Below are 21,280 nucleotides of genomic sequence, written 5' to 3' on the forward strand. Positions count from 1 at the left end.
TAATCTTACTGCATTGTGGTCAGAAAAGATGCTTGGAATGATTTTGATTTTTTTTTAATTTACCAAGGCTAGATTTATGGCCCAGGATGTGATCTATCCTAGAGAAGGTTCCATGTGCACTTGAGAAAAAGGTGAAATTCATTATTTTGGGGTGAAATGATTGGAGAAGGCAATGGCCCCCCACTCCAGTACTCTTGCCTGGAAAGTCCCATGGACGGAGGAGCCTGGTGGGCTGCAGTCTATGGGGTCGCGAAGAGTCGGACACGACCGAGCGACTTGACTTTCACTTTTCACTTTCATGCATTGGAGCAGGAAATGGCAACCCACTCCAGTGTTCTTGCCTGGAGAATCCCAGGGATGGGGGAGCCTGGTTGGCTGCCATCTATGGGGTCCCACAGAGTCGGACACGACTGAAGCGACTTAGCAGTAGCAGCAGCAGCAGACCTATAGATATCTATTAGGTCTAACTGGTCTATTGTACCATTTGAAGTTCGTGTTTTCTTGTTAACTTTCTGTTTAGTTGATCTATCCATTGGTGTGAGTGGGGTATTAAAGTCTCCCACTATTATTGTGTTATTATTAATTTCCCCTTTCATACTTGTTAGCATTTGTCTTTTGTATTGTGATGCTCCTATGTTGGGTGCATATATATTTATGATTGTTATATCTTCTTCTTGGATTGATTCTTTGATCATTATGTAGTGTCCATCTTTGTCTCTTTTCACAGCCTTTGTTTTAAAGTCTAATTTATCTGATATGAGTATTACTACTCCTGTTTTCTTTTGGTCTCTATTTGCATGGAATATCTTTTTCCAGCCCTTCACTTTCAGTCTGTATATGTCCCTTGTTTCGAGGTGGGTCTCTTGTAGACAACATATATAGGGGTCTGGTTTTTGTATCCATTCAGCCAGTCTTTGTCTTTTGGTTGGGGCATTCAACTCATTTACACTTAAGGTAATTATTGATAAGTATGATCCTGTTGCCATTTACTTAATTGTTTTGGATTCGAGTTTATACACCCTTTCTCTGTTTCCTGCCTAGAGAATATCCTTTAGCAGTTGTTGGAGAGCTGGTTTGGTGGTGCTGAATTCTCTGGGCTTTTGCTTGTCTGTAAAGCTTTTCATTTCGCCTTCATATTTGAATGAGATCCTTGCTGGGTACAGTAATCTGGCTGTAGGTTATTTTCTTTCACCACTTTAAGTATGTCTTGCCATTCCCTTCTGGCCTGAAGAGTTTCTGTTGAAAGATCAGCTGTTATCCTTATGGGAATCCCTTTGTGTGTTATTTGTTGTTTTTCCCTTGCTGCTTTTAATATTTGTTCTTTGTGTTTGATCTTTGTTAATTTGATTAATATGTGTCTTGGGGTGTTTCACCTTGGGTTTATCCTGTTTGGGACTCTCTGGGTTTCTTGGGCTTGGGTGATTATTTCTTTCCCCATAGGGAAGTTTTCAACTATTATCTCCTCAAGTGTTTTCTCATGGTCTTTCTTTTTGTCTTCTTCTTCTGGACTCCTATGATTCGAATGTTGGGGCATTTAACATTGTACCAGAGGTCTCTGAGGTTGTCCTCATTTCAATTCTTTTTTCTTTTTTCCTCTCTGTTTCCTTTATTTCTACCATTCTATCTTCCACCTCACTAATCCCATCTTCTGCCTCTGTTATTCTATTGTTGGTTCCCTCCAGTGTTTTTGATCTCATTTATTGCATTATTATTATATATTGACTCTTTTTTATTTCTTCTAGGTCCTTGTTAAACCTTTCTTGCATCTTCTCGATCCTTGTCTCCAGGCTGTTTATCTGTACCTCCAATTTGTTTTCAAGATTTTGGATCATTTTCACTGTCATTATTTGGAATTCTTTATCAGGTAGATTCCCTATCTCTTCCTCTTTTGTTTGGTTTGATGGGCATTTATCCTGTTCCTTTACCTGCTGGGTATTTCTCTGCCTTTTAATCTTGTTTATATTGCTGAGTTTGGGGTGTCCTTTCTGTATTCTGGCAGTTGGTGGTTCCTCTTTATTGTGGGGGCTCCTCGCTGTGGGTGGGGTTGGATGGGTGGCTTGTCAAGGTTTTCTGGTTAGGGAAGCTTGTGTTGGTGTTCTGGTGGGTGGTGCTGGATTCCTTCTTTCTGGAGTTCAATGAAGTGTCCAGTAATAAGTTTTGAGATGTCAATGGGTTTGGTGTGACTTTGGTCAGCCTGTATATTGAGGCTCAGGGTTATGTTCCTGTGTTGATGGAGAATTTGCGTGGTGTGTCTTTCTCTGGATCTTGTTGGCCCTTGGGTGGTGCTTGGTTTCAGTGTAGGTATGGAGGCATTTGATGAGCTCCTATCAACTAATGTTCCCTGGATTCAGGAGTTCTCTGGTGTTCTCAGAATTTGGACTTAAGCCTCCTGCCTCTGGATTTTAGTCTTATGCTTACAGTAGCCTCAAGACTTCTCCATCTATACAGCACTGATGATAAAACATCTAGGTTAATGATGAAAAGTTTCTCCACAGTGAGGGACACCTGGAGAGGTACACAGAATTACATGGAGAAGAAAAGAGGGAGGAGGGAGATAGAGGTGACCAGGAGAAGAGGGGGAATCAAAAGGGGAGAGAGCAAGCTAGTCAGTAATCACTTCCCTAGGTGCTCTCCACAGTCTGAATCCCTCAGAGATGTTCACGGAGTTACACAGAGAAGAGAAGAGGGATGAAGGAGACAGAGGTGGCCAGGAGGATAAAGGGGGAATCAAAAGGAGAGAGACAGACCCAGCCAGTAATCAGATTCCTAAGTGTTCTCCACAGCCCGGAACACACAAAGAGATTCACCAAGTTGGGTAGAGAAGAAAAGGTGAGGGGGGAGATAGAGGCGACCTGGTGGAGAAAAAGGAGAGTCCAAAGGGGAAGAGAGCAATCAGGCCAGTGATCTTGTTCCCAAGTAAAAATGGGTACTGAAGATTGGGTTCTTAAAGGTACAAAGTTGATAACAAATACTAAAAAGCAAAGATTAAAAATCTTGAGCAGAGGTTAGAGTCTCAAAAATACAATATTAAAAAAAAAACAAAAACAAAAAAGCAAAAAACAAACAAACAAAAAAACACAAAGTCACAGAAATTATAAAATATATATATGACGTTTGCTTTAAAAATACGGTCTTTTCTCTTTTTTTGGCAAGATATTAGTAGGTTATAAAAATGAAAATTAAAGGAGTAATGGGGACTTAAAAATAACAAAAAATAAAATAAATTTTTTTTAATTTAAAAAATGATAATAGTAAAAATATATCTAAAACTTTCTCTGGAGCTGTTGTGGACAGTGTGGGGTCAGTTCATTTTCAGATAGTTCCTTGGTCTGGCTTGTACTTCTCATGGTCTATAGGCCCCTTCCTATGTAGTAGTGCTAACTAAAGGGTTTTAATCTATTACACCTGTCACTTCCAAAGTGGTTCCCTCTGTTTATGTTAGCTTCTTCTGTTTGCTGGTCTCTTCAGTATCTAATTTCTGCCCTGACACAAGGGATGCGGTGGTGGTCACTTCTTTTTAGGCTCGCTTGTTCAGTCGTGCTTTGGGGAGGGAGGTACACTGCAAACAAATATCACTGGTGTGTGTTCACAGTGATTCAGCCACACTGGGTTTGCGCCTGCTCACGGCGTGTGTGCTTTCCCAGTCTACACTGCTCAGACTCTACGTTGCTCTGCTGGGAACTGTCTGATGCAGGCCCTGGTTTGCATTCACTTGCCAGGTTTAAGCCACTCAGGTTCAGGTTCTCAGGTACTCCACAAAGGCCCAGACTTGGTTGGGCCTGCGTTTTGCACCAGTCCCAGGTCCGAGAAGCTCAGGTGACCAGGTACTTGGTGCATGTAGTCGCCCCCAGTTGAAGGCTGTGACTTATCCCCTCCCCCATCCCAGCCACTTATCCCTTCCCCCATCCCAGCCGCTTGGTTTTCTGCGTGTACAACAGGCGCATCTTCTCTCTTCTGGGAAGCTGATCTCTGGCTGCGACCCTCCTGGCGGATGTCGACCATCCAGAATCCCAAGAAGTCTTGGTTAGCAAGGAAGTCTGCTTGCAGTTTGTTATAGGATGCCTCTCTGGGGCTGATTGCCCCCTTCTGGCTCTGGCTGCCCTTGCCTGCCTGTCTCCAGCAGGGGATGGGCCAGTCCGCAGCCGGCTAGCTCTGCTCAGTCCTTTGTTCTGTGAGCATGCCTGGCGGTGGTTAGGGCTTTTCTCGGGATCATGGGATAGTGGGATAGCTATCCCACAGTCTAGGTTGCTATCTCAAGCTAGTTCCCTCAGATTGCCCTCAGGGGATTCAGGCCCAGTCCTTATCCTAAGCAATGCCGCCTGCTCCTCCCTGTCCTTCCCCCACTTGCTAGTGGGGGATGCGAGCATCTGGGCTGTTGCACCACTGGGAATTGCTATTGGACACGTAATCTGTGGGTTTTAATTATTTATTTATTTTTCCTCCCAGTTATTTTGCCCTCTGAGATTCCAAGGCTCACCACAGACCCGCGGGAGAGAGTGTTTCCTGGTGTTTGGAAACTTCTCTTTATTAAGACTCCCTTCCTGGGACGGATCTCCATCCCTACCTCTTTTGTCTCTCTTTTTATCATTTATATTTTGTCCTACCTCCTTTTGAAGACAATGGGCTGCTTTTCTGGGTGTCTTACGTCCTCTGCCAGCATTCAGAAGTTGTTCTGTGGAATTTGCTCGGCGCTCAAATGTTCTTTCAATGAATTTGTAGGGGAGAAAGTGGTCTCTCCCTCCTGTTCCTCTGCCATCTTAGGACTGCCCCCTCTGGTTGGACTGTTTTGACTTTGCTCATGGGTGTATATGTATATGTGCATATTCCTATATTTTCATTATTATTTGCCTGATTTTGTAACTGCCATTTGTCTGGGGCTCATCTTTGGTTTCTCTTTTTTGGATATTTGCTTTAATCTCACTTAATGTCATAACAAACCACTTGTGGAATATTCATTTGTGAGCAGAGATCATGCCCTGAGCCTTTGTAGTGGAGTGCTGACTCCAAGACCATAGAACACCAGAGAACTAACTGAACCCTAGGGAGTATCAAATAGTGAGAACTCACACAGAGGAAACCACTTGAATACAAGACCGAGCATCACCCAACCACCAGTAGCACCCTGTGCCAGATGCTTCACCTAAATAACAAACAAAACAAAAATACAAACCTAATCATCAGCAGACAGGATTACCACCTCACTCAGCCTTTGCCCATCAGAGGAAAAACAAACAAACAAAAACTCAGGACAAATTACACCCTATATGAAGCTTACACAAACAACTAGACCAACCTTAGGAGGCCAGAAACCAAAAGGAAGATAGAATTCAACCTTGACCTGGGAAAAGGAGACCTCAAACACAGTAACTTAAAAAAATAATAATGAAAAGGCAGAGAAATACTACACAAATGAAGGAATAAACCAGAAACACAGAAGTCCAAATAAATGAAGAAATAGGCAAACTACCTGAAAAAGAATTCAGAATAATGATAGTAAAGATGATTAAAAAAAAAAAAAAAAAACCTTGAAAACAAAATGGAGAAAATGCAAGATTCAATTTAAAAAGACCTAAACAAATTAAAGAATAAACATACAGAGACAAACAAGACAATTACTGACATTAAAAATACTCTAGAAGGAATCAATAAAAGAATATCTGAAGCAGAGAAGTGAATCAGTGAGCTGGAAGATAAAATGGTAGAAATGACTTCTGAAGAGCAGAATAAAGTGAAAAGAACTGAGGACAGTCTCAGAGACCTCTGGGACAATATCAAGTGCACCAACGTTCAAATTATAAGGGTCCCAGAAAAAGAAGAGAAAAAGAAAGGGTATGAGAAAATTTTTGAAGAGATTATAGTTGAAAATTTCCCCAACATGGAAAAGGAAATAGTCAATCAAGTCCAAGAGGCACAAAGAGTCCCACACAGGATAAACCCAAGGAAAAACATTCCAAGACATACACTAATCAAACTAACAAAGACTAAACACAAAGAAAGAATATTAAAAGCAGCAAGGGAGAAGCAACAAGTAACATACACGGGAAATCCCACAGACTTAACAGCTGATCGTTCAGCAGAAACTCTGCAGGCCAAAAGGGATGGTCGGATATATTTAAAGTATTGAAAGGGAAAAATCTACAACCAAGATTATAGTACTTGGGAACCATCTCATTCAAAATTGAGGGAGAAATATAAACTTTTCAGACAAGCAAAAGTTAAGAGAATTCAGTACCACCAAAACAGCTTTACAACAAATGTTAAAGGGACTTACATAGTCAAGAAATACAGAGAAGAAAAAACAGCTACAAAATCAACCCCAAACAATTAAGAAAATGGCAATATGAACATATATGTCAATAATTAACTGTAAATGGATTAAATGCTCCAACAAAAAGACACAGACTGGCTGAATGGATACAAAAGCAAGACCCATATATATGCTGTATATAAGAAACCCACTTCAGACCTAAAGACACATACAGACCGAAAGTGACAGGATGGAAATATTTATTCTCTGCAAATGGGAAGCAAAAGAAAGCTGGAGTAGCAATCCTCACATCAGACAAAATAGACCTTAAAATAAAGAAGATGACAAGAGATAAGGAAGGACACTACATAATGATCAAGGGGTCAATCCAAGAGGAAGACATAACAATTGTAAATATTTATGCATCCAATATAGGAGCACCTCAATACATAAGACAAACACTAACAGACATAAAAGGAGAAATTGACAGTACACAATAATAGTAGGAGACTTTAACACCCCACTCACACCAATGGACAGATCATCAAAACAGAAAATTAATAAGGAAACAGAAGTCTTAAATGATACAGATGAGATGGATCTCATTGATATCTTCAGGACATTCCATCCAAATGCAGAAGAATACACCTTCCCAAATGCACATGGAACATTCTCCAGGATAGACCACATCTTGGGTCACAAATCAAACCTCAGTAAATTTAAGAAAATTGAAATCGTATCAAGCATCTTCTCTGACCACAACGCTATAAGACTAGATATAATTACAAGGAAAAAAAAACTGCAAGGAACACAAACACATGGAGATTAAACAATGTGTTTCTAAATAACCAACAGGTTACTGAAGACATCAAAAGGGAAATCAAAAAATTTATAGAAAGAAATGACAATGAAAACACGACAACTCAAAACCTATGGGATGCAGCAAAAGCAGTCCTAAGAGGGAAGTTTATAGCAATACAATCCTACCTCAAGAAACAAGAAAAACATCGAATAGACAGCCTAACTTTACACCTAAAACAACTGGAAAAAGAAGATTAAAAAAAAATAAGTAGAAGGAAAGAAATCCTAAAGATCTGAGCAGAAATCAATGAAAAGGAAATGAAAGAAACAATAGTAAAGATTAATAAAGCTAAAGGCTGGTTCTTTGAGAGGATAAACAAAATTGACAAGCTTTTAGCCAGACTCATCAAGAAAAGAAGAGAGAAGAATCAAATCAACAAAATTAGAAATGAAAAAGGAGATGTTACAACAGACAATGAAGAAGTACAAAGGATTATAAGAGACTATTATGAACAACTATATGGCAATAAAATGGATAACCTGGAAGAAATGGACAGATTCTTAGAAAAGTTCAATCTTCCAAGACTGAACCAGGAAGAAGTAGAAATTATGAACAACCCAATTACAAGCACTGAAATTGAAGCTGTGATCAAAAATCTCCCCAAAAACAAAAGCCCAGGATCAGATGGTTTCACAAGAGAAGTCTATCAAATATTTAGAGAAGAGCTAATGCTTATCCTTCTAACACACTTTCAAAAAATTGCAGAGGAAGGAACACTTCCAAATTCATTCTACAAGGCCACCATCACCCTGACACCAAAACCAGCAAAACCAACACAAAAAAAGAAAACTACATGCCCAAATCACTGATGAACATAGATACAAAAATCCTCAACAAAATTTTAGCAAACAAAATTCAGCAACACATCAAAAAGCTCATACACCATGATCAAGTTGCGTCTATTCCAGGAATGCAAGAATTCTTCAATATATGCAAATCAATCAATGTGATAAACCATATTAGCAAATTGAAAGATAAAAACCATATGATCATCTCAATAGATACAGAAAAAGCCTTTGACAAAATTCAGCACCCATGTATGATTAAAACTCTTCAAAAAAAATGGGCATAGAAGGAACCTACCTCAACATCGTAAAGGTCATATATAATAAGCCTACAGCAAACATTATTCTCAATGGTGAAAAATTGAAAGCATTCCCCCTAAGATCAGGAACAAGACAAGGGTGTCCACTCCCACCACTATTATTCACCATAGTTTTGGAAGTCCTAGCTACAGCAATCAGAGAAGAAAAATAAATAAAAGCAATCCAGATCAGAAATGAAGAAGTAAAGCTCTCACTCTTTGCAGATGACATGATACTGTACATAGGAAACCCTAAAGATAGTATCAGAAAATTACTAGTGCTACTCAGTGAATTTATCAAAGTTGCAGGATACCAAATTAATACACAGAAATCACTTGCATTTCTATATAGTAACAACAAAAGATCAGAAAGGGAAATTAAGGAATCAATCCCATTCACCATTGCAACAAAAAGAATCAAATATCAAGGAATATACTTACCTAAGGAGACAAAGGAACTGTACATAGAAAATTATAAGACACTAATGAAAGAGATCAAAAATGACATAAACAGATAGAGAGATATTCCGTGTTCCTGGGTAGGAAGAATCAATATTGTGAAAATGACAGTATTACCAAATGCAATCTACAGATTCAATGAGATCCCTATCAAATTACCAATGGCATTTTTCCCAGAAAAAGGACAAAAAATTTCACAATTCATATGGAAACACAGAAGACCCTGAATAGCCAAAGCAGTCTTGAGAAAGAAGAATGGAGCTGGAGGAATCAGCCTTCCTGACTTCAGATTATACTACAAAGCTACAGTCATCAAGACAGGATGGTACTGGCACAAAAACAGAAATATAGACCAATGGAACAAGATAGAAAGCCCAGAAATAAACCCATGCACCTATGGGTACCTTATTTTTGACAAAGGAGGCAAGAATATACAATGTGGCAAAGACAGCCTCTTTAATAAATGGTGTTGGGAAAACTGGACAGCTACATGTAAAAGAACGACTTTAGAACACTTCCTAACACCATACACAAAGATAAACTCAAAATGGATTAAAGACCTAAATGTAAGACCAGAAACTATAAAACTCTTAGAGGAAAACATAGGCAGGACACTCAATGACATAAATCAAAGCAAGATCCTCTATGACCCAGCTCCTAGAGTAACAGAAATAAAAACAAAAGTAAACAAGTGGGACCTGATTAAACTTAAAAGCTTTTACACAGCAAAGGAAACTATTATCAAGGTGAAAAGGCAACCCTCAGAATAGAAGAAAATGATAGCAAATGAAATTGATAAGGGATTAATTTCCAAAATATGCAAGCAGCTCATACAACTCAATGCCAGAAAAACAAACAACCCAATCAAAAAGTGGGAAAAAGACATAAACAGACATTTCTTCAAAGAAGACATACAGTTCAGTTCAGTCGCTCAGTCATGTCTGACTCTTTGCGACCTCCTGGACTTCAGCACACCAGGCTTCCCTGTCCATCACCAGCTCCCAGAGTTTACTCAAACTCATGTCCATTGAGTCAGTGATGCCATCCAGCCATCTCATCTTCTGTCATTGCTGTCTTCTCCCTCCTTTGATCTTTCCCAGCATCAGGGTCTTTTCAAATGAGTCAGTTCTTCACATATGGTGACCAAAGTATTGGAGTTACAGCTTTAGCATCAGTCCTACAGATGGCTAACAAACACATGAAAAGATGCTCAACATTGCTCATTATTAGAGAAATGCAAATCCAAACTTCAATAAGATATCACCTCACACTGGTCAGAATGGACATCATCAAAAAATCTACAAACAATAAATGCTGGAGAGGGTATGGAGAGAAGGGAACCCTCTTGCACTGCTGGTGGGAATGTAAATTTATACAGCCACTATAGAAGATGGTATGGAGATTCCTTTAAAAACTAGTAATAAAACCACCGTATATTCCAGCAATCCCACTTCTAGGTATATATCCTGAGGAAGACAAAACTGAAAAAGACACATGTAGCCCATTGTTCATGGTAGCACTATTTACAATAGCTAGAAAATGAAAGCAACTTAGATGTCCATCGACAGAAGAATGGATAAAGAAATTGTGGTGTGGTGTGCTCAGTTCAGTTCAGTTCAGTCACTCAGTCATGTCCGACTCTTTGTGAACCCATGAACTGCAGCACGCCAGGCCTTTCTGTCCATTACTAACTCTCGGAGTCCACCCAAACCCATGTCCATTGTGTTGGTGATGCCTTCCAACCATCTCATCCTCTGTCATCCCCTTCTCCTCCTGCCTTCCATCTTTCCCAGCATCAGGGTCTTTTCAATGAGTCAGCTCTTCGCATCAAGTGGCCAAAATATTGGAGTTTCAGCTTCAACATCAGTCCTTCCAATGAACACTCAGGACTGATCTCCTTTAGAATGGACTGGTTGGAAATCCTTGCAGTCCAAGGGACTCTCAAGAGTCTTCTCCAACACCACAGTTCAAAAGCATCAATTCTTCGGTGCTCAGCTCTCTTTATAGTCCAACTCTCACATCCATACATGACTACTGGAAAAACCATAGCCTTGACTAGACGAACCTTTGTTGGCAAAGTAATATCTCTGCTTTTTAATATGCTGTCTAGGTTGGTCATAACTTTCCTTCCAAGGAGTAAGTGTCTTTTAATTTCATAGCTGCAATCACCATCTGCAGTGATTTTGGAGCCCCCCAAAATAAAGTCAGCCACTGTTTCCACTGTTTCCCCCATCTATTTGCCATGACGTGATGGGACCAGATGCCATGATCTTAGTTTTCTGAATGTTGAGCTTTAAGCCAACATTTTCACTCTCCTCTTTCACTTTCATCAAGAGGCTCTTTAGTTCCTCTTCACTTTCTGCCTTAAGGGTGGTGTCATCTGCATATCTGAGGTTATTGATATTTCTTCCAGCAATCTTGATTCCAGCTTGTGCTTCCTCCAGCCCAGCGTGTCTCATGATGTAATCTGCATATAAGTTAAATAAGCAGGGTGACAATATACAGTCTTGACGTACTCCTTTTCCTATTTGGAGCCAGTCTGTTGTTCTATGTCCAGTTCTAACTGTTGCTCCCTGACCTGCATACAGGTTTCTCAGAAGGCAAGTCAGGTGGTCTGGTATTCCCATCTCTTTCAGAATTTTCCACAGTTTATTGTGATCCACACAGTCAAAGGCTTTGGCATACTCAATAAAGCAGAAATAGATGTTTTCTGGAACACTCTTGTTTTTTCAATGATTCAGCAGATGTTGGCAATTTGATCTCTGGTTCCTCTGACTTTTCTAAAACCAGCCTGAACATCTGGAAGTTCACAGTTCACGTATTGCTGGAGCCTGGCTTGGAGAATTTTGAGCATTACTTTTCTAGCATGTGAGATGAGTGCAATTGTGCAGTAGTTTGAGCATTCTTTGGCATTGCCTTTCTTTGGGATTGGAATGAAAACTGACCTCTTCCAGTCCTGTGGCCACTGCTGAGTTTTCCAAATTTGCCAGCATATTGAGTGCAGCACTTTCACAGCATCATCTTTCAGGATTTGAAATAGCTCAACTGGAATTCCATCACCTCCACTAGCTTTGTTCATAGTGATGCTTCCTAAGGCCCACTTGATTTCACATTCCAGGACATCTGGCTCTAGATGAGTGATCATACCATCATGATTATCTGGGTCGTGAAGCTCTTTTTTGTACAGTTCTTCTGTGTATTCTTGCCACTTCTTCTTAATATCTTCTGCTTCCATTAGGTCCTTACCATTTCTGTCCTTTATTGAGCCCATCTTTGCCTGAAATGTTCCCTTGGTATCTCTAATTTTCTTGAGGTAAGGAGCAGTGGCTGTACTTGACTGGAGCAGCCATGCAGAGAGACCCCACCTCCAAGGTAAGAGAAACCCAAGTAAGATGGTAGGCACTGAGAGAGAGGATCAGAGGGCAGACAGACTCAACTACAAACACAGACAACTAGCCAATCTGATCACATGGACCACAGACTTGTCTAACTCAATGAAACTAAGCCATAGCGTGTGGGGCCACCCAAGACGGCCGGGTCATGGTGGAGAGGTCTGACAGAATGTGGTCCACTGGAAAAGGGAATGGCAAACCACTTCAGTATTCTTGCCTTGAGAACCCCATGAACAGTATTAAAAGGCAAAAAGATAGGACATTGAAAGATGAACTCCCAAGGTCAGTAGTGCCCAATATGCTACTGGAGACCAGTGGAGAAATAACTCCAGAAAGAATGAAGGGATGGAGCCAAAGCAAAAACAACACCCAGTTGTGAATGGGACTGGTGATGGAAGCAGGGTTCAATGCTGTAAAGAGCAATATTGCATAGGAACCTGGAGTGTTAGGTGCATGAATCAAGGCAAATTGGAAGTGGTCGAACAGGAGATGACAAGAGTGAACGTCGACATTCTAGGAATCAGCAAACTTAAATGGACTGGAATAGGTGAATTTAACTCGGATGACCGTTATATCTACTACTGTGGGCAAGAATCCCTTAGAAGAAATGGAGCAGTCATCAGAGTCAACAAAAGAGTCCAAAATGCAGTACTTGGATGCAATCTCAAAAACGATCTCTGTTCTCAAGAATGATCTCTGTTTGTTTCCGAGGCAAACCATTCAATATCACAGTAATCCAAGTCTATACCCCAACCAGTAACATGAAAAAGCTGAAGTTGAATGGTTCTATGAAGACCTACAAGACCTTCTAGAACTAACACCCAAAAAAGATGTCCTTTTCATTACAGGAGACTGGAATACAAAAGTAGGAAGTCAAGAAACACGTGGAATAACAGGCAAATTTGGTCTTGGAGTATAGAACAAAGCAGGGCAAAGGCTAATAGAGTTCTGCCAAGAGAACGCACTGGTCATAGCAAACACCCTCTTCCAACAACACAAGAGAAGACTCTACACATGGACATCACCAGATGGTCGACACCAAAATCAGATTGATTATATTCTTTGCAGCCAAAGATGGAGAAGCTCTATACAGTCAGCAAAAACAAGATCGGGAGCTGACTGTGGCTCAGATCATCAACTCCTTATTGCCAAATTCAGACTGAAATTGAAGAAAGTGGAGAAAACCACTAGACCATTCAGGTATGACCTAAATCAAATCCCTTATGATTATACAGTGGAAGTGGGAAATAGATTTAAGGGACTAGATCTGGTAGACAAGAGTGCCTGATGAACTATGGATGGAGGTTCATGACATTGTAGAGGAGACAGGAATCAAGACTATCCCCAAGAAAAAGAAATGCAAAAAGGCAAAATGGCTGTCTGAGGAGGCCTTACAAACAGCTGTGAAAAGAAAAGAAGCAAAAAGCAAAGGAGAAAAGGAAAGATATACCCATCTGAATGCAGAGTGCTGTGCTACGTGTGTGCTAAGTCACTTCAGTCGTGTCCAGCTGTTTATGACCCCAGGGACTGTAGCCCACCAGGCTACTCTGTCCATGGGGTTCTCCAGGCAAAAATGCTGGAGTGGGTTGCCATGCCCTCCTCCAGGGGATCTTCCCAACCCAGGGATTGAACCCCCATCTCTCATGTCTCCTGCATTGGCAGGCAGATTCTTATCCACTGTGCTACCAGGGAAGTATGTTAAAGTTGTGATACATATACACAATGGAATATTACTCAGCCATAAAAAGGAACACATTTGAGTTCACCCTAATGAGGTGGATGAACCTAGAACCTATTATACAGAGTGAAGTGAGTCAGAAAGAGAAATATTGTATTCTAACACATATATATGGAATCTAGAAGAATGGTACTGAAGAACTCATTTACAGGGCAGCAATGGAGAAAGAGACATAGAGAACAGAGTTATGGACATGGGGAGAAGGGAGGAGAAGGTAAGATGTAAGGAAAGAGTAACATGGAAACTTATATTACCATGTGTCATTTCAAACTATGAAAAGCTCCATAAAGGAAATAAACAGAATGTTAAGTAAATGGGGCAGAGTGAAGGATCTGGAAGTCTCTCTCTGCAGAGTTTAGGATTAAAGGATAAGCACATACCAAACATGGGGAAAGGTGGAGTCACAATATTCCAGGCAGAAGAAAAGGCAAAAGGAAAAACACACAAGGGCTATGAACGTCCCGTGCTGGTTCACGATAGACTGGATGCATTCTGGTCACAATGCTGATACCTCCAGAAAGTTGTTTCTCCCTTGGTTTGCGAGTGCTACACTCTGCCTCAGTGTTCAGACTGTGTCAACTTCATGTTTCTCTTAGTCCTCTTCCGTGGGTCTCACACACACCCAAGTAAGACAGGAGCCATGGGACTGTAGCTTGCTTGTGCAACTCCCACAAATGCCCTGGAAAGGCTGAAGTGGGAAGAATGATCATCTTTCAGCCTAAGTTCTACCAGAGGCTCTTCTAATCCAGTTCGGTTATTTTGTGCATTGCAAATAATCCTCAAGACAGGAAATGTCAGAGTGAGTAAAGATGCACAGAGCTATACATCAGTGGAACAATCCTTTGCACTCTGTTGGTAAAAACTTACAGAAACACTTCAGATCTTCCAACACTATTAAATGGCATAGTCTTTAGCTAACATATCTTGTCTGAAGCATATCTGTGATACAGAAAAGATATAAGGATGTGTCTAACACAGAAGACCAACAACCATTCATTGCGGCACTATTCCATTTTTAATGCTATTTTTAAAATTCTGTAGTAATTTATTTTTTCCTTTATCATTATGATTAATGACTATGCTACGTGCAGTAGACATTGGCTTTTGGACCTATAGCTTCCATTCGTTCCCCTCCCTTTATCAGTGTACCATTCCATTTTGAGTATTTTCTCTCCTCTCCTCTCAGTCCACACGAGTAATGGCATAACTGATTCCACACCCAACTTCACAGATGCCATGTGAACCAGGCTCCAGCAATCAGAGTCACAGATTTTGCTGGCCACAGTAATTGTTTCAGAGAAAAGCATCAGAAACGTAAGGTGCCATGAGATTCTTAGTGAAACGTTTGGACCTTAATTTGAGCATAATGAGAGTAAACAGTTGCTAGAACCACTTTGAAACCCCAGGATGCCCAAGAACGAATCCAACACATAACAGAGACAGCCAAGCAGAGATAGAGAGACTGTGTCCTGTGTCCCTGCTAAGTAAAGCCTTGCATGAAACCCGATTTACCTGGAATAGTGAGTTTTACATCAGTGAATAAATTCCCTCTTGACTTAATTTGGGCTGGCTTTTATGTTACAATAGAAATAGTCTTGATACCTGATAAACACTAAAGACTAATTCATTTATAAACTTGTTAAATGGTTCTGCCATAGCCTTTAGCCATAACATTCATCCTCAAGGATGAATTCATTTGTGACTTCATCCACTACCTAGTGGCTCAGTGGTAAAGAATCCACTTGCCAGTGCAGGAGATGTGGGTTCCATCCCCCTGGACAGAGGAGCCTGATGGACTACAGTCCATGGGTCAGAGAGTCAGACATGACTTAGCAACTCTACAACACCAACAGCATCCTCAAATGCATTCATCAACATATTACATTACAGGAGATTTATTTTCTCTCCCCATTTTCAGCCCTCATCTTTTTTTTTTTTTTTTTTGCAGTATTCTTCTGGATTTAAAAATGAAACAGTCAAGTTCACTCCATATTAACTTACTTTTTTGCATATTTGAAAATAATTTCTTAAACACAGTCCCTACAATCCCTCACTATGATTCACTGAACCAAAAGACCAATACAGCCTTTGTAAAGGCCAGGCAGGAAATAACTAGTAGCTGACTTCATTGAGTCTAGAACAGAGAAACAAGTTTCAAATAATACCTTGTATTTAAACCGTATGATATTTATATTCCAAAGGGCAATCAGCGAAATTCTGATATGATAAGCCCCCACGTGAAAAGTACATCAAACAAAGTTGCTTTGACAGTTTAATGAATGGCATTTACTCCATTCCAAAGTCTTGCAGCTCAGAAACATACTTTGGGCTGCATAATTTATCCGTCTAGCTGATACCTTGTCTCAACTGGAAATGTGCTTCTCCCTTTTGCTAAAAATACTTGGGTAGCCCCGTGTAAAGTGAATTGCTATTTTTCCACTTAATCTTTCTCTCGGGGGACTATTACGGTGAGACTACCAGGAACATGGAAGTTTCAATATCAGAACAAGCAGCTGAGACCACCTACAAAATCCATCTCCACTCACTTATCAGGAGAGCTCTGGAAACTTACTTCATTTCTTCTGAGACTTGGTTTCTCCTCTGGGAGCTTGGGAAATGGCAGAGGCCAAAGCCACCAGCCTCCTAGGGCTAGTGTGAGAACCAAAGATAGCATTGGTCAACTAACGACACAATTTACAACAATTATGGAAAGGGAAAAAGGTGTACCAAGTAACTTTTGATCTATTTTTACAGATTTTTAAAAATCTCCAAACTGTTCCAAACCAGTAATTTAACAAGAGTTTTCCACAGACAGAGAATGAACTTATGCTTGGGGTCTGGGGGAGACTGGGGGGAAGGGTTAGTTAGGGAGTTTGGGATGGACATGAACACACTGCTGTATTAAAAATGGATAACCAACAAAGACCGACTGTATAGCACAGGGAACTCTGCTCAGTGCTATGTGTCAGCCTGGATGGGAGGGGAGTTTGGGGGAGAACAGATACCTGTGTATATATATGGTTGAATCCCTTCACTGTTCACCTGAAACTGTCCCAACATTGTTAACTGGCTATACCCCAAGCAGAAGGAAAAACACCAATACAGTATAATAACGCATATATATGGAATTTAGAAAGATGGTAACAATAACCCTGTGTACGAGACAGCAAAAGAGACACTTATGTATAGAACGGTCTTATGGACTCTATGGGAGAGGGAGAGGGTGGGAAGATTTGGGAGAATGGCATTGAAACATGTAAAATATCATGTATGAAATGAGATGCCAGTCCAGGTTCGATGCACGATACTGGATGCTTGGGGCTAGTGCACTGGGACGACCCAGAGGGATGGTATGGGGAGGGAGGAGGGAGGAGGGTTCAGGATGGGGAACACGTGTATACCTGTGGCGGATTCATTTTGATATTTGGCAAAACTAATACAATTATGTAATTATGTAAAGTTTAAAAATAAAATAAAATTAAAAAGAAAAAAAAAGATTTTTTAAAAACTAAAGAAATAGAGTTTTCTTATCCAGTCAGTAAGGGAAGGCTAGACGGCCAGGTGATTGTCTCTTCCTCCTCTCTGCTCCTGACAGTGGGACTGCAGCACCCAGGCCCAGAGTTTCCAGCAGAAACAAGGCATTCCGAGCCTTCTGAGGACACAGCGTGCATCCCTCAGTCTTGTGCAGGGAGGGGTCAGTACCGGAGAGTGTGGGTTATGGGTGGGAAGTAAAAACAACAGGCCCCAAACGGCCCAGGGCAGAATTCATTACCTGTGGACTCGCTGCTAATGATTTAGGGAGCACACTGGTGCTTAATATTTTATCTGTTTAGTGCCAATGGGAGGGCGAGGCTCTCACGCAAGCCCCAAACTCAGAATCTAGTGCCTGAAATTTCTGTTCTGAAAGACACTGAGCTGGGCAAGAGCGAGGCACACTGGGGGAGAACATCCGTTTCCTCTTTGGTTTCTACCACTTCAGAGGCAAAGCCCAGCCTCCTGGAGCTGGTGCTCAGGAGGCGCAGCACCCCTGAGGGAGGGGACTGGCAGGGGGGCCTCCAAGGAGGGGCTTTGGGCTGTGGATCCAGCAGCAAGCCGTCGGGGGCGGGGCGGGGCCCCACTCTGTCCTGGAGCCCTATGTGCACACACTGCCAGGACAGTGGCAGAGCAGCAGGACACCAGTGGGAGCTTGCCATGTTTTTGTCACGAATCCCTCCAACATTTTGAAGACACAAGAAGCTTTGGGGTGACGTTCACAGTGGGAAAGAAGAACAGAGGGCTCCAGGAGCAACAAATGAGCACTAGCTTATTCCTAATATTCTAATATTCAGTGAAGCCAGAGTTGGTGGAGCAGGATTCAGACACAGACTGTGTGGCTCCAGGGGCTACAGCCCATGGGAACAACAAGAGGGAACGAGATGGAGGAAACATCAGTGACAGTCACAGGCAGTTGCTGATGTGCTCCGCAAGAGTCTTCAAGACCAAAGCTAGAAAGGGAGCCAGACAAGTCACACAGGCTCATGAAGTAGCACATTCAGCTCATCAGAACATATACTTGGACCTACACAGGCACATGCCTACACACACACGCACACACACACACACACCACCTCACCAGCTCACACATACTTTGCCCATCTGGGAGGACTGAATTCTTCTTCTCCTAGAGTAGAGGTTTGAGTGGACTGAGGGGAGGGGTGGGAGATGATCGCCAACTTCCACCACAGCCAGCCTGACTTATGGCAGCAAATTACACAGGGCTATTCCCAGGTGGCACGGTGGTAAAGAAGCCACCTGCCCATGGCGGAGACGCAAGAGGTGCAGATTCGATTCCTGGCTTGGGAAGATCCCCTGGAGTAGGAAAAGGCAACCCACTCCAGTATGCTTGCCTGAAAGATTCCACGGACAGAGGAGCCTGGCAGGCTACAGTCTATGGGGTCAAAAAGAGTCAGACATGACTGAGCAAGCAAGCAACAATTGGTTAAAGAATTCTTCAAAGCAAGTCAAAGTGGTTTCATTCAGAGAGAAAAATCTAGGATATCAAGTGAAATAAAATAACTGTACATATTCCAGGCAATCTTCCATAAATATTATTCTCATAAACATGCTTTAGGCAAATTTGGGCAGCAGATATTTTGAGCCTAGAAAGAGGGAAATTTTGTTTGGCTAATTTAGACCAAATCTATGTGCTTCTGAAAAATCAATCAAGAAGGTAGGAAAAAAAAAAAAAAGAAGGTAGGAAAGACGTTCCATTAAAGACATTAAGAAACATGGCCCAGAAGTCTGATGAAGAGGCCACCCAACCACCCTATATATATGGTCAGCATATCTGCCTCTCATTCTAGATTTTATTTTTCAAGATAGAATCAATCTAGAAAAATGAATTTAAATGTCAGAAGTCACTAAAATCCTATGCTGCTGCTGCAAAGTCGTGTCAGTCGTGTCCAACTCTGTGCAACCCCATGGACTGCCTCCTACCAGGAGCCTCCCTCCATGGGATTTTCCAGGCAAGAGTCCTGAAGTGGGTTGCCATTGCCTTCTCTGACTAAAATCCTATATCTTAAGTAATAAGAGTCAATTTGTATTTTTAAAAAATGTAAAAGCTGGCATCGAGGTTACACATGGCTACAAAACTTCACAGAGAGGGAAAACAAAATGCAGGTGACTGTTTTATTATTTTGTTTGTTTTTAACTTTAATATTCCCATACTGCAACTTCTTCCACTGTAGTAATAAACCAAAATAAAGCCCCTGAGTTGTACAGAGTGGGTGATTTCATTTTTTAAAGCCTAGGGTAATCACATAGCTGGCACCTTATAATTGAACATGACATTTTTCTGAAAAATGAGATCTACAGATAAGTAGCTCTTCCGTCTAGTTCATCCCACCCCCACCCCCACTTCCTCGGTCTCTGAGTTGGTGAAATTGTGACTTGCTGGCCGTCTGAGCATGGTATCCAATCACCGTATATGTCAGGGTGTTCACCAGCTCTGTCTTGTGAAGATGCCATAGGCTGGCCCCAGAGGATAGACTGATAATTTTGCTGATGAATGTCTCATGCTGTTTTTAAGGAGAACATTTTTCGCTTTTGCCGCAAATGGCTATAAATCTAGCCTGGCCTCATCCGCTTCTTCAGGTGGACCTCATCAGCTGTAGGCATCTTATCAGCAAGAAACAGCCTCTCCTAATGGCTTGATAAATATTCCCGCCTCCCGAGAATCAGTTATCGAGAGATTCAAATCATGGTCAGTACTTAGAGCAGCTATTACTACAGACTTAATGCCAGTTACCCTTTGTACTTATCTCTGTAACCAGAGAGGCTGAATAGCTCTTTTTATGTCTCCACTCCTGGTCACTCAAAGCTAAGTTCATTCAAAATTTCCTCCTGCCTAGGGAGCTCACAGGCCTGTAATAAAATTGAAGAGATTTGTGTGAATATAAAATAAAACGTATGTTTCCTCTGGCATCCACTCCCTCAGTCCCAAACCTGCCCCGAATTTTGCCCAGGGGTAAAGGCACATAAATCTGAAATAGTGCCTCAAGTGAAGGCAGAAACAAGCTCCATTGCCTTCACATGGCTCAGCCTAGGACACGGTGGTTCCAGGGCGATGTGTTTCTTCTTCTGCCTCTTTGTTTTAATGACATTGATCTACAGAGTCTGAAATCTGAAAAATAGGGCTTTTTGACATCTCAAACAGGGCTTGGGATTTATGAAAATGTGCCAAGTCACAATAGAAAACACTTTTTTCCTGCACAGTCTAAACAACATACCTTTAATGAAAATAAGTATAAAATCTCAATTGTTGGGAAGACTGGGGAGAACTGCTAAGTAAAACTGTCACTCTCCTTTACGGGAAATGGGTACCATGTGATACCTAAAGAAGAGGGCCTGTAGTTAATAATCTATATTGTATATTTGAAAGTGGCTAAGAGAGTAGATTTGAAAAGTTCTCATCACAAGAAAAAAATTGTAACTATGTGTGATAATGGATGTTAACTAGACTTTTTATGGCGATCATTTGGCAACATGTACATAAATTGAAGCATTATGTTGTACACCTTAAACTAATATACTGTTGTATGTCTTATATGTCAATTATATCTCAATTTTTTAAAAATCAGCACATAGAAAAGGGTCTGGAAACCCTTACAAGGAAAAGTGGATGGCTCTATGCAACATGGTACCTCCTCAAGAGAGCTATCAGGTATCTAGGCTCATAACAAGGACTATCAAAAAGTAAAAATCCACAAATACTTTCAGCAGCTCCTAAAACCATCATCAGTTACCTCTATATTTGTAGTTAATCACATCTTACTATGCAGAGGGTTTCCCTGGTGGCTCAGATGGTAAAGAATCTCCTTGCAATGTAGGAGACCCAGGTTCAATCTCTGGGTTAGGAAGATCGCCTGGAGAAGGGAATGGCTACCCACTCCAGTATTCTCACCTGGAAAATTCCATGGACAGAGGAACCTGATAGGCTATAATTCATGGGGTCACAAAA

At 41.2% G+C, this 21,280-nt stretch overlaps 1 protein-coding gene across 8 annotated transcripts in view; it reads right to left on the reverse strand.

The window, feature by feature from the left end:
* The window catches only part of MTERF1 (mitochondrial transcription termination factor 1), a 334,773-nt gene that overhangs the window by 18,182 nt on the left and 295,311 nt on the right, over positions 1-21,280 (reverse strand). For all 8 annotated transcript variants that reach the window (XM_061413389.1, XM_061413390.1, XM_061413393.1 and 5 more), the window contains one exon: positions 1-9,839. This exon is cut by the window's left edge and continues 18,182 nt beyond it. The gene's annotated coding sequence lies outside the window, so the exon portion shown is untranslated. The remainder of the gene's footprint in view (positions 9,840-21,280) is intronic.

The sequence above is a fragment of the Bos javanicus genome, chromosome 4 (genome assembly GCF_032452875.1).
Source record: "Bos javanicus breed banteng chromosome 4, ARS-OSU_banteng_1.0, whole genome shotgun sequence".
Taxonomy (NCBI): Eukaryota; Metazoa; Chordata; class Mammalia; order Artiodactyla; family Bovidae; genus Bos; species Bos javanicus.